General features: G+C 38.3%; 1 long non-coding RNA gene across 1 annotated transcript in view; it reads right to left on the bottom strand.

Moving 5' to 3' along the window:
* The window catches only part of LOC145674689 (uncharacterized), a 63,345-nt gene extending 50,284 nt beyond the window's left edge, over positions 1-13,061 (bottom strand). The window contains exon 1 of the long non-coding RNA XR_014129017.1: positions 12,914-13,061. This is a non-coding gene — a long non-coding RNA (uncharacterized LOC145674689). The remainder of the gene's footprint in view (positions 1-12,913) is intronic.
* Positions 13,062-13,312: the final 251 nt, after the last annotated feature.

The raw sequence follows: 13,312 nt of genomic DNA, 5'->3' as shown, positions 1-13,312 counted from the left end.
TTTTCCGCGTGTGGCCAAGCACATCTGAAATTTCGTAGATGATTGCCGCAGCTATATTAAATCGAGTTACAAGTTCTTCGGCTGTCGTGGCCGGAGTTTCATACGTATCCCCGAAATAAAAAAAAAATCAAGCAGCGTGAGGTAGAATGAACGAGGTTGTCATAACACAGGTTTTTCTCTCCCAATCAAACGATCTGGGAATGTTTCATTTAGGTAAGTCTGCATATTCCTGTCAAAATGTGCAGGTGCACTATCATACTGAAATCACATCTACTGTCTTATGTTCAAGGGCACATGTTCTATCAATTTTGGGAGAAAATTACGTAAAAATAAAAGATACGTACTCCCACACAGGCAGGCCGATAATAAATAAGATCCTACCACAAAATTATCCACCATACCACGCCAAATTTCTGCTGCTGATCGTTTACTAGAGTTGCATGTGGATTGTTACGCCATACACATGATAGTTTCAAGACGGTCTGTGATCATTCGACGTACGCTGTCTTCAAGTTCAGCTGTCCATATGGGGCTATTTCCTCCGATTTCACGTACGAGAAACTGAAGGGACCCCTCTCTCGAAGTCGAATATGGAGGCGTGGAAAAATACAAGGAAAGTTACTCTCTTTTGAGGGCGACGTTCACGATATAAACGCCTCGCCTCTGGGCTATTGCCCCTTGCTACTCCATAAATGAGTTGCATATCTGCCAGCTCGTGGACAGGGTAATCTTCCATTGCGCAGACGTGTACAGGTTAACACAATCAATTTTACTTAAACACCAAGATCTACACTTTTACACGACCTTAAATACCTGGACACAACCCTCTACCGTTGAACGCAACACTTCCCATTCTGTTATACAGCAATTACACGTGTAACAGTAGAGCATCTGACTATGTATATCACTCACAAGTTGCGTAGATGCTTATTACAACTCAGCCATGCTAATTGATGTCATTCCACAATAAAACTGCAAGACAGCCTTCTGCAAGCCACTCGCAATTGACACACAAGGGACGATAGTTCCGTAGGTATTCCTCCGTGTAGGTATTCCATACAGCTCTAAGGTACAAATGGTGATCAGAAAAATGGAAACACCTGAACGAAATTGCAACTTACCAGATTAATATACACATAGAGTACACATAGGAAGGTGGAAAGAATACGTTGAAGACTTATATGAGAGTAGGGATAGACCGTGTAGCCTAAATGTTGAAGTGGAAAATGAAGTAGGCGAGAATGATAAAGGATTTAGTATTCTTCGGGATGAGTTTGAAAAGGCTATATCCGAGATTAGGAATGGAAAGGCAACAGGAATAGATTACATACCAATTGAATTCATTAAAAATATAGGAGACAAGGGAAAGAAATAATTGTGGCGACTATGCAATGAAATATATGAAACAACAGAATGGCCAAGAGACTTTCTGAAAACGATCATGATACCGATGGCTAAGAAATCGAACCCAAAGAGATGTGAGGATTATAGAACTATTAGTCTCATATCTCATGCAGCTAAAATTCTGCTCCGAATACTGAACAGAAGGTTATATGGAAGAACAAATAAGGATGTTGAGGAAGAGCAGTTCGGGTTCAGAAGAGGCAAGGGCACAAGAGATGCTATTGGATTATTAAGGGTGATATGTGAAAGATTTATAGAAAAAGGGAAAGAGGTGTATGTTGTATTTATTGATCTAGAAAAGGCTTTTGACCGCGTGAATTGGGAATTGTTGTTGGGAGTTCTAACAAAGATAGGGTTGGAATGGAAAAATAGAAGACTCATAAGAAACTTATACATGAACCAACAAGTAAGTGTTAGGATAGGGGAAGAACTGACGGAAGAGAGTGCAATTGGGAGGGGAGTTCGACAAGGATGCTGCATCTCGCCAACACTATTTAATGTCTATCTAGAAGAAATAGTGAAAAAGAGCCTACATGATAATGATGGCATTTCGGTAGGAGGTAGAAGGATTAGATGTGTAAGATTTGCAGACGATATGGCGCTTGTTGCAGAATCTGAAAAGAAAATCAATAAAATGTTAGAAAAAATGAGAAAGGGCTTTGAAGAAAATGGGATGAAAATAAATGTTAGAAAGACAAAAGCCATGGTGATTGGAACGAAGTGGTCTGTGTCAAATATAAAAGTAGGAGGGGAGAAAATAGAACAAGTGAATAGTTTTCGATAACTGGGTAGTGTTCTTAGTAATGACATGAAATGCGAACGTGAAATAAAAGCAAGGATAGGAATGGCGAAAGAAGCCTTTAAAAGAAAGAAAAGTCTGTTTTGTGGGACCTTGAATAAAGAGTTGAGAAAAAGACTTATAAAATGCTTCGTGTGGAGTGTTGTACTGTATGGGGCGGAAACGTGGACATTACGTAAAGATGACGAAAATCGACTGGAAGCCTTCGAAATGTGGGTGTGGAGAATAATGGAAAGAATTAGTTGGGTCGAGCGGAAAACGAATGAGAGAGTGTTAGAAATGGTGGGTGAGAAAAGAACACTTTTAGATATTATTAGGAAGAGGAAGAGAAACTGGTTGGAACATTGCCTAAGAAGAGATTGTATCATGAGGGACGTCCTAGAGGGTATGGTGGCGGGAAAGAGAGGGAGGGGGCGAAAGAGACTACAATTAATGGATGATATTAAAACAGAAAGATCATACACCAAGACGAAAAGGTTAGCGGAGGACCGTGGAGCATGGAAGCTTCTCAGCTGCGGCAAGTGACCTGCCAATAAAGGCAGAATACCTATGATGATGATGAGATTAATATGGTGTCGGGCCACCTTTCGCCTTCAGAACAGAATTGATGCGACGTGGGGGTAGGCATAGAGGTCGTGAATGGTAGCAAGTGGAATTTTACACCATTCCTCGCGCAGGGCATCAGTCAGTTCTGTGAGAGAGGATGGAGGGGAAATCATCGCTGGAGTCGTGTTTCCAAGACGGACCACAGATGTTCAATTATGTTGAGATCTGGGGATTGGGCGGGCCAGGGGAGGTGTTGAACTTCATCCCGATGTTCCTCAAACCACGCTGCAAGAACGCCAGCTGAGTGAATGGGTGCATTATCATCCTGGAAGATGTCGCCATTGTCCGGGAACAACATCCGGACCATAGGATGCAAGTGGTCTCCTAAAATTGCGACATAATTGTTGGCAGTGATTCGTCCGCTAAGTGTGACCACAGGACCCAATGAAAACCTGATATGCCAGCCCACAGCATCACCGAGCGTCCGCCATGTTTCACAGTTGGGCGGAGACACTGCAGATCATAAGCTTCTTTGGGCGTTCTCCACACATAAACACGGCCCGTGGTTGGGAATAGGGTGAAGGATGACTCATCCGACCATATCACACGTTTCCAGTCCTCAACGGTCCAAGTTGCATGGTCGCGGCACCATTTGCGGCGTGCGAAAGCGTTATGGTCCCTGATGAGCGGTTTGGCCCGTGCAACACGACCCCGTAAGTTCATGTCATGTAATTCGCGGCGGACTGTGATTGTCGAAACAGGGTGGGGGAGATGCTGATTGAGTTCCTCCGTCACTTGCTCCGCAGTGGCACGACGGTTCTGCGTGACAATGCGCTTTAATACCCGGCGTGACCTGTCACTCATGATTTTCTTCCGCCCACTGTACCGCTTCCCCGATGTTAGGAATGGTGCCGAGACCGAGACTAGTCTCGGTATCGTCTCGATAATTCGAGACGAGACCGAGACCGAGACGGACTTTTACATACCGAGACGAGACCGAGATCGAGACAGATCTCTATAAATCGAGACGATACCTTGGTCAGTCTCGAAAGTCTCAGTCTAGTCTCGAATATTGATAGTTATTTTGCCTTTACTCAAAATTTGTTTCGTTGCTTTGTGAGCTAATATGGAAACGGTTGACTGATGTACAGTGGCGTATTTAGGTGGTAGTTATGGGGCTCAAGCCCCTCCCGAAATATATTTATGATCATTTTTTCGCTTTACACGTACAACACAAAGGTTTCTTACCCGTTCCTCAAGCCTCTCCCGAAACAAAATCCACTGCTGTTGTACATAATCTCCTCTCTCTCTCTCTATATATATATATATATATATATCTATATATATAAAAGAGAACGCACAAATCCTTTGTGAACTCATCACGCTAATACGGCTGAACCAATTTCTTTCATTTTTGGGGGGTTATTAGGATTTGGACCCTAGATGGTTTTTATCATATCACTTTAATTTTTAATTACCAGTGTCTTGAGATAATTGACCATTCAAGTGTCCATACGTACAAATCCTTTGTTATTAGTTCATCATAGGTAAAAATAAACGTATTTATATGCAACCCGCATGACCATGTGACTCGGCGGGTTAACATAAATGACAGGCGATATAATGTTAACATTTACTGGAATCTACTATGGTTTTTATCATATCACTTGAAAGCGAAAAAGTAAAAATTATCTAATTAACAAGGTTTATTGCGTTCCGGGGTGACCGCAGCGAAGCGGGGTGAACGCTGCTAGTATATATATATAGGCGCAAATCTAGGATATGATAAAGGGAGGGGCTTGAGGGCCGGGAGTGGAGAGGAGGGACCATACTTTGCCTCTTTATCCAGTGTAAAGGAGGAATGAAGCTCATTTTATTCAGTGTATACCTGAGCGTTAAGGGGGAATATAGCCCCTTGGATCCACGTATATATATATATTCAAAATGCTGAAATTTTCTACCATGTTGTGTGAAATATTGAAGGAAAAATTCTTCTAGATACCCTACAATACCACTAGATAAAGAAGCAGTGTTGCTAACGCAAAAAAAAAATAATTTTCTCAAATTGCATTATGTAAAGTATTGCCTATTTCTAATTTAGATATTAAATAAAACCACAATACCACATACATTATTCCGTGTAACAAAGGACAATACAGTATCACTAACATCAACATTTTGGAGATGACTAATAACTCAAATGGAATGGTGCAATGCTCATTATTGGTATCTTAGCGTCAAATACTATGATCATGGCATATGCATTTCGAATGAATGAAGGAACAAAGTTATAAGAAATGAAAAAGATAACTTTTTCTGAAGATTTTACTTCGAAAACGTGCTGACATATCACGTCTCATCATGTAGATTCTTCCAAAAGACTTAAGTGATCATAATGTCATTTACAACAATTGTTATTTCAAACCGTTTAAGAGATACCAAACACTTGGATAGTGATTCTTATACTGCTTAAAATATTGTATTTATGTTAAATTTTTATAATGATTGGTGCTTTAGTTTGCTTCTATAACATTGCAACAATAGTTTCTGGTGGTTTTAATTACAAGTCGCAGTTCCATTATTTTAAGCAGTGTTGCCATCTTAAATAAATTCTAGATATTATTCTAAATACAGTGAAAATAACGTAGCTAAACTGCAAAATATTTTTAAATTACACGTAATTTGTTTTATGGTACAAGAATGTTTTCAAAAGACGATGTTTTTCACAGTCTTTATAATGTTAATGTTAATGTCAAAGGTTTGGTTCCAGCAATACAAGTAAATGCAAATTGTAACTGAAATTAAATGTAACTGATAACTTTTTAGTAACACTAGTTGTTCCCCTTAGCCTTAGGCTTGATATACACAAAGCCATACTTAATTAAAAGTTCTAATTACACCCTACTTACATTTCACTTTTTTTTTTTTTTTTTGAGTACCGACCACCTCAAACTCCATCCATACCATATGGCTATATGCAAATTATTTAAGGACTTACAGTTAGTAATACACACTGTGTTGATTTTTGGTTTGGTTTGTTTTAGTTTAACGTCCCACGATTATGCTAGAGCGTCTAAAGCAGACGTGGAGCTAATGATTATAATGGAATCCGAACCATTTCGGTCGTTCAACTGTACCCCCACCGGAAATCGAATTCGGGACCACGCGAAACGAAGTCAAGCGTGCTAGCCGCTAAACCAAATGGAGGTCCTCATATTGTGTTGATTTAAATCATTGAGTCAGTGTTGTCAGATTCAACACAAAGATCAAAAACTAGCGTTTCTGTGCTCCAAGAATAGCGGATTTGAACTATTTGTAGGCCAAATGTATAAAATAGATAGAATAATTTGGCAATTAATGACTGGTACTAATAAAATTATTTTTAGCATGGGCTGGAAAATGTGCTGGACATATTGCAAGAAATTATGATCGATGGACAAAAACAATTCTAGACAGAATACAACGAGATAGAAACAGCCTAGGAAACGTCCTTATACAAGAAGGTTTGACGAAATCAAGAACAACTGGGGAGTGACCTGAAAAAGAATTGGTCAAGATAGATAGTTGTGGAGAAGACTTGGAAAGACCTTCATCCAGCAGTGGATTGATAATGATTATGGCTATGATTTTATTATATCTTGACCTCAGAGGTAAACTAAACCAAGTCACAATTTCGCAATTTTACAGGAGAAGCGAAAATCCGGTTCCTTAACTAAGACCTATAGTACTGTTTTCAAACTATACTAAGCAGTTACAAAGTAATAGGTTGCTTTTAGGCTTACATTATTACACCACTGGAAAGAACATATTATATTCAAAAAAGTATAGTTAACTCTATTTCGACCAAAAAGGGACTTCGCATAGTCTACCTCTAAAATTTAAAATTCAAATATATATATATATATATATATATATATATATATATATATATATATATATATATATATATATATATATATATATATATATATATATATATATATATATATAACTTTTACTATGTAAGGTAGGGTAAAAACGGATCCAAAATTTAACGAAATTCGTACAGCGAAAAAAAAAATATTGTTGATCCTTCATATTGCAGCAAAACTACGAAAATTAATAGAAAAGAAAACTAGAAAGTTAAGAATCACTTCTTTTGCCGGGACAGAGAAAATAGATACAGATAGCTCGAATTACCTATATACTTATATAATATGTGTGTCCATGTTTCGCAAGTAATTTTCAATCAATATAAAATTTCAGCGTAATGAACGCATGATTAGTTTTCTCTAATAAAGATAATATGCAGCGCTGAGAGCTCAGGAATAAGCTTAATCTATGTTACGACACTGAATATATGCTTATGTAATACATTACGACATTATGCACTTGTATAAGAAACAGAATGTACTTAAAGTGAGACGATACTATACGAAGCATCGGACTTTGAATCTAACTTGTTTGGTGATCCAACCAGAGACCACAGACAACAAAGATGAGTGTCGTAGCTTCCACCACAAGGTTAAGGAAGTGCCTGTTTTAAAGTGTCAATTAAACACTGAGATGTGAAACGGTAACAAAGCATTTGATCAATTTGAAACAAAATATATTGTAGTAATAATTTACTCTATTTGTTAAGATAATGACCGTTATATTCTGTTTTTAAAATGACAGTCAAAGCAGAATGTATTGGATAGTAACTGAGAAATTGTAAAATTTCAATTTCGGTACGATTAAATACATTCATGTTGCTATGTGTTGCGTTATACGTTAGGAGGTATTGAACAACTCTGTTTCAAAGGAAGGAAATAAACTACTGTATAGTACTGGAGTTAATTTAATAGATTTTAATTGTATAGGCAGTATTGACGCTATATGAGACAAAGTCTATTACTGAAAGTGAAATATGGGTTACTATTAGGGTTTTATCCCAGGTATATTATACCCACGCTGATGATTGAACCTGGAACACACGCATGGAAAGCATTAGCGATAGCAAATTAGCTACGAATAGGTACATCATACAATAATTCTAAATCAAGAATGAAGGCAAAAAATAAGAAGCGAAAACGACAGACTGTACGATAATAATACTTTCACAATTTTAATTTCACACTATTTATTTCGAGACTTTCGAGACGAGACGAGACGAGACCGAGACTTGGCCTTTGAGACCGAGACCGAGATCGAGACAAGCATCTGCTGACCGAGACGAGACCGAGACGGCGATTTTTGACTCGAGACGAGATCGAGACCGAGACCGCTACTTATCTACCGAGACGAGGCCGAGACTGTACAAAGTCTCGTCTCGTCTCGTCTCGTCTCGATACCATCCCTACCCGATGTGGTTTTCCCGTGTGTTGTGTAGGCCGTCATCACCTTCGACACTGTCCCACGCGACATACCTGACACAGTAGCCACTGCCGTCGTACTCACTCCACATAACCGCGCACCAATAATTTGCCCTTTTTGAAAATCTGAGAGGTCTCACATTTTACACTACATCCGTCTGCTGCAGCCACTGGACACTGCAGTTGCACTGCGCCTGACGTAGTATGGAGACCGACCTAACACACCACCAGCAGCGGACCGGCGCTGCGGGCGCACGACACCACTGCCAACCCATACATCTGACGTGTTGCCAACTACAGATGTTTCCATTTTTCTGATCACCATGTGTACATTAGAATGTCGAAAAAAGACTATCCTTTTTTTAAAATGTACTTTCAACGACCTTCCTTTTAGAAAATTTCTCCAGCAATGAGAAAATCAAAATATAAGTGGTCTACACTAAGATAGTATTTTGGTATATTCACAATAACAATCAAGTTTTTCATAGCTCAGGGAAAAGTTGAGGTTTGCCAACTCGAAGGAAGGGGAAAACGCCATCTAAAGTATTCCTGGAAGAAGATTCACCTAACGGATAAATCAAGGATACTGTTCCAGAGCACTTCTTGGTATCCTTATGCAACGTGTACAACATCCCTTCTTTCTCCACTTTTGTTGCTTCTGTGCACAGAAGTACCATATTCCACGGAATTACATATTACGAGGAGGAAACCGTTTAATGCAGCTTACTTTTGCCCCATATGTATTCACACAATATTTGGAATCCCTGGGTCATGTGGAGAATTCTTTATAATCAAGTGAGCAGGTGGGACATAGAGCCCGGTTCCTCTATTTACACCTAGAATTCTTTTCCTTTGCTTCAAGAGAGCTTGGTTTCTCCTTTAAACCAGCGTTAGGGTCGAGTCGAGCCAAATCTGGTGTGTAGTTTCGAGTATTCTCTTCAAGTATCTTGCATAGACAATATAGGTTATCAATGATACTAGTACTACTACTAGTACAACTTTTATTATTATTAATAATAATAGTAAATAATAATTATAATTACAATTATAACAACACTGTGATTAAACATGAAAGATACGCGGTCTGTATTTGAATACTAAAAAACTAGTTGATTGCTAACCTCGGTAGTCGTGAATTCTAGGAGTCAAGGATATTGTTCACGAGCTTGTGAATTTGGGTTGAGGGTTTAGGTTGAGTATTCGGGCTCAAGCCAAACATTGTTAAAAGTTATAGGGCACTGGCCAAATATATTCAAAACTGTTCGCCCCGAGTTTACAATTGTCAACAACTTCAGCAGCTCGGCTCACAGCGCACTCACTATCGACCCGAACCGAGAAGTCAGCCGAGCCAACAGCTCACCGAACAGAGTCAGCTAGAGCCTTCGGCCCAGATGAGCCGAACCGAGCAGATGGCTCATCCCAACCAAGCCAGCTCGAGCCGATGGTTCACCCCAAGCGAGCCGGCTCGAGCCATCGGCTCAGTTATTACTTCCCAACTGAGCTTCTTATTAAAAAATCTCTTGTGGTCTCGATATCGAGACGAGAAGACATGCGAGCAGTGTTTCCTCTAGTGAGCAACATTAAAAGTATTCCATGTTACTACTTAGCTTACATTTCTCATGGCTTTCGCTTTCTAGTGTAATCAGGCCATGATTTCAAAACGAGCTAAAACGTAATAATAATAATAATAATAATAATAATAATAATAAATAATAATAATAATAATAATAATAATGATAATAATAATAATAATAATAATAATAATAATAATAATAATAATAATAATAATAATAATAATAAATATATATATAAGTATTCCATACATATAGAAATGCTTTTGACCAAGCACACAAGAAATTATATTTTGTCCATTTAGCACTATCATTCTTTTGTCACTCACAATTATTAATATTCATATAGTAAATATCTTATAATTCTTATATTTTAAAATCAATTGAGAGGGCTCTGATTGCTTTTATGAAAAATAAATCTTTGGTTTTATAGATCCTACGCAGTGGCGATGATCGTGCGTCGTTTCGGTCCTATGCCGTTTCGGTCCTGCGCCGTGTCGATCCTGTGCCGTGTCGATCCTGTGCCGTTTCGTTCCTATGCCGTGTCGATCCTGTGCCGTTTCGGTCCTATGCCGTGTCGATCCTGTGCTGTTTCGGTCCTATGCCGTGTCGGCTCTATGCCGTTTCGATCGTACGTATTCTATGCATATAACTTGCACAGGCATAGAATCGACAGGAGTTTATAATTTGTAAGAGCAAAGATTAAACAGATAATAAAAATATTATTTTTTTAGGCACATGATTAAAAGTTAAATTATTTCAGAGCAGCGGCGTGAGAGCAAAACGGCACAGGACCGAAACGGCATAGGATCGACACGGCATAGGACCGAAACGGCACAGGACCGAAACAGGTTTCTGAGCTGAATTGTCGGTCGTATGCCGTGTCGATCCTGTGCCGCACCCCCGGGCTAACCACCTGTTCATCATTCAGGTGGTAGTAGGTGCACAAGTCGTTAACATATGGTGTTGGGGTCGGCTCAGGACTTACGGTCTGTTACGCCAGTGGTTTAAGTGTTTTTAAGTTTTGTAAGTTAAATGAACATTTTTAGGACTATATGTAAAAATGAAATGAAATTGAACTCACAATGTTCCCAGAGCTTCATAAATACCTGTAGTTTCATTCTTTCCTTTTTTTTTTAAAGAGGGAAAGCTAGTAAAATGCTCCCTAAGTGTGCACTCACATATGCTCTCTAGTCTGTGAGGAGACCTTGAATAAGAAAAAAGCAACACTTAGGCCTATATTCGTATACATTCGTCAACTTCGATTATAAAACCAGTAAAGTTCGAATCAATACAGCTTTTTACTTTGTTATTCAAAACAATGAAGCATTCTACTTTTTTTTTCAAGTTTACGTTCTAGTCTAGATACGCTGACAGTGTGCGAATTAGATAATCTATATTGGGGGGGATAAAATTAGACCAACAGAATGTAAACGCCCGTGCTTGGTTGATCATGAACAAGCATATTAGGCCTGGCATTACTTTCTTTTTTTAGTGCTGCCTACAGATTTTACTTTGAATGTTGTACTCACTCTTGTCCCCGTAGCTCTCAAAGGTTTATTTATTTAAAAATTCGGCACCAGCGATAACCATGATCACAAGCATATGTTAATTTTTCGACTCATATTGAAATATTCCAGTTTGCGTTATTACACACAGCTTGCAAAAGAAAACCTACTTCAGTATTATGAAAACTACTAAAATTATAGGTTAAACTGGACATACTTTTTTTAAAAAGAAAAAAGTCTAGGTATTAGCCTATCATACGAAAAATGGATTGTTGCTGGTCCCGATTTCTGGCATCAAGGTCAAATCAAAGGCCAAATATTTAAAAACTCTCAATTCAAATTTCGAGTTTCAGCTTCTACTCCCCGACAAAGCTGCGCTCTTCACGTTTTTTTCTTTTTTTTTCTCCAAATACCGATTCCTTAGGAAGTCAACACTTACAATTACTTTACTATGAGTTGATTCACTATGTGCTACGTTATTCAAATAAAGTAAAACCTTACATTGAAGTTTTTCGGACATTATTGGCGTGGGCAGCAAACTGTACAGAGAAAGGAAATACGGAAAAATGTAGGGTTAACTTTAAAAAACCCACTCCAGTTGAAGTACCTATACAGAAACGAACAATGACACGGAGAACCAGTCGTATTAACAAATGCTGAAACAGATCTTCAACTATGCGCTTATTTACCTTCACTAACAGGTCTGCTTACTAGGGGCGCATCCCAGCGTGTACGTTAACATATAGTTACGAGAGAATACCTATATCTCAGATTTTGAGTACAGTTTCAGAAGTTCATTTCCGTAAACTGTAAAAGGCCGTCATTATTGTGCTAATTTTCAAAAATTAAATGCAACTTTTGAGTTGCATCAGGCACGTAGCCAGGATTTCGCGAAAGAAAGGATCCGTGACATGAAATACTGTAGTCATCACGCCAGGAGCTCGATCAATATAAACTATTTTACTTGCAACATATATTGGTTTGTTAGGACAACAAAATGAAGAAATCTAGAGTAAAAGAATAAACAAAAGTATTGAAAAAGATTATACAATATTTACGTCCTTCCTCTGTTAATTCAAATATAACAATTTTCATTTCATTATGACCTCAACTATTATAAAAAGTACATATTATTATAAAAAGTACACACTCAATGGTGTCTTGTAAAATATTTTACAACATCTGCGTTCTTTCTCTGTTGAATCAAATGTTAACAGAACTTTCTTTCCACATAAATTTTTGTTTTTATTATTCTGTCAACTACTGTCTGTTCCAAATGACAGGTTAAAGGAGCAGTAGAAAACTGTTTCTGAAATAACATGTTTGACACTGCAGAAAAACGATGACGACAAATTATGATAAAAAAATATCCACACTGTTACAGAACGACACCATGCTTTCGAAATCTTGAAATTTCCCTGACTAGTAGCAGAAATTCTGAGAATTCCATAACATTTCTAGAAATTTTAAATTCCCTGATTCTTGCAGGATACCTCGCTCACCTCGCCACCATTTATTGCAAGCAATACAAATCTCCTCATAAGAAAGATTAACCAAAACCTTCCTGTAGTTTTTTTCAACGCTGATCCTTCTTTTTCTAATTTCATTTTGTTCCATCCTTCCCTATTTTTTTTCATTCCTAGACTCGAAAGGAGGAGGACTCAAGGAACTCCTTGGCTACGTGCCTGGTTGCTCTTTATCTAATTGGTCTTTCTATAATTAACATTGACTCAAAAAAATAAAATAGTTTACCGTTAGGCGGCCCTGCTGCTTTGCTGTATGTTGAAAGGGAGAAACCAGAAGTGTTATTATCTCCTATTCCGGCAACGTGAATGAATGTTTCTGAACAGCAGCGAGTGAATTCCAGCCTGTTTAAATGTTTCGTACTATAGATAGTTATATTAAGACTTCAGGAGCCGTAGTGTCTTTCTATGAGGCCCTGAAGAAGGCTTAATATCACTACTAGCTTTTCGCTACCGAATGAATTTCAACCAATAGCAGACTGTTAAAAGCTATCGAATGAATTTCAACCAGTGGCAGGCAACGGAGAATTGAGGAAATAAGTGATTACATACATATGCTCATTTTATAACGTTATCGTATCACCAGAGGAGAGAGGGGAGCGTATAATTCCGCTTCAAGTTCCATTTC

Source organism: Thermobia domestica, chromosome 17 (genome assembly GCF_964235325.1).
Source record: "Thermobia domestica chromosome 17, izTheDome1.hap1.1, whole genome shotgun sequence".
Taxonomy (NCBI): Eukaryota; Metazoa; Arthropoda; class Insecta; order Zygentoma; family Lepismatidae; genus Thermobia; species Thermobia domestica.
Note: the sequence above shows the minus strand (reverse complement) of the source record. Positions and strands in the feature narration are given on the sequence as shown.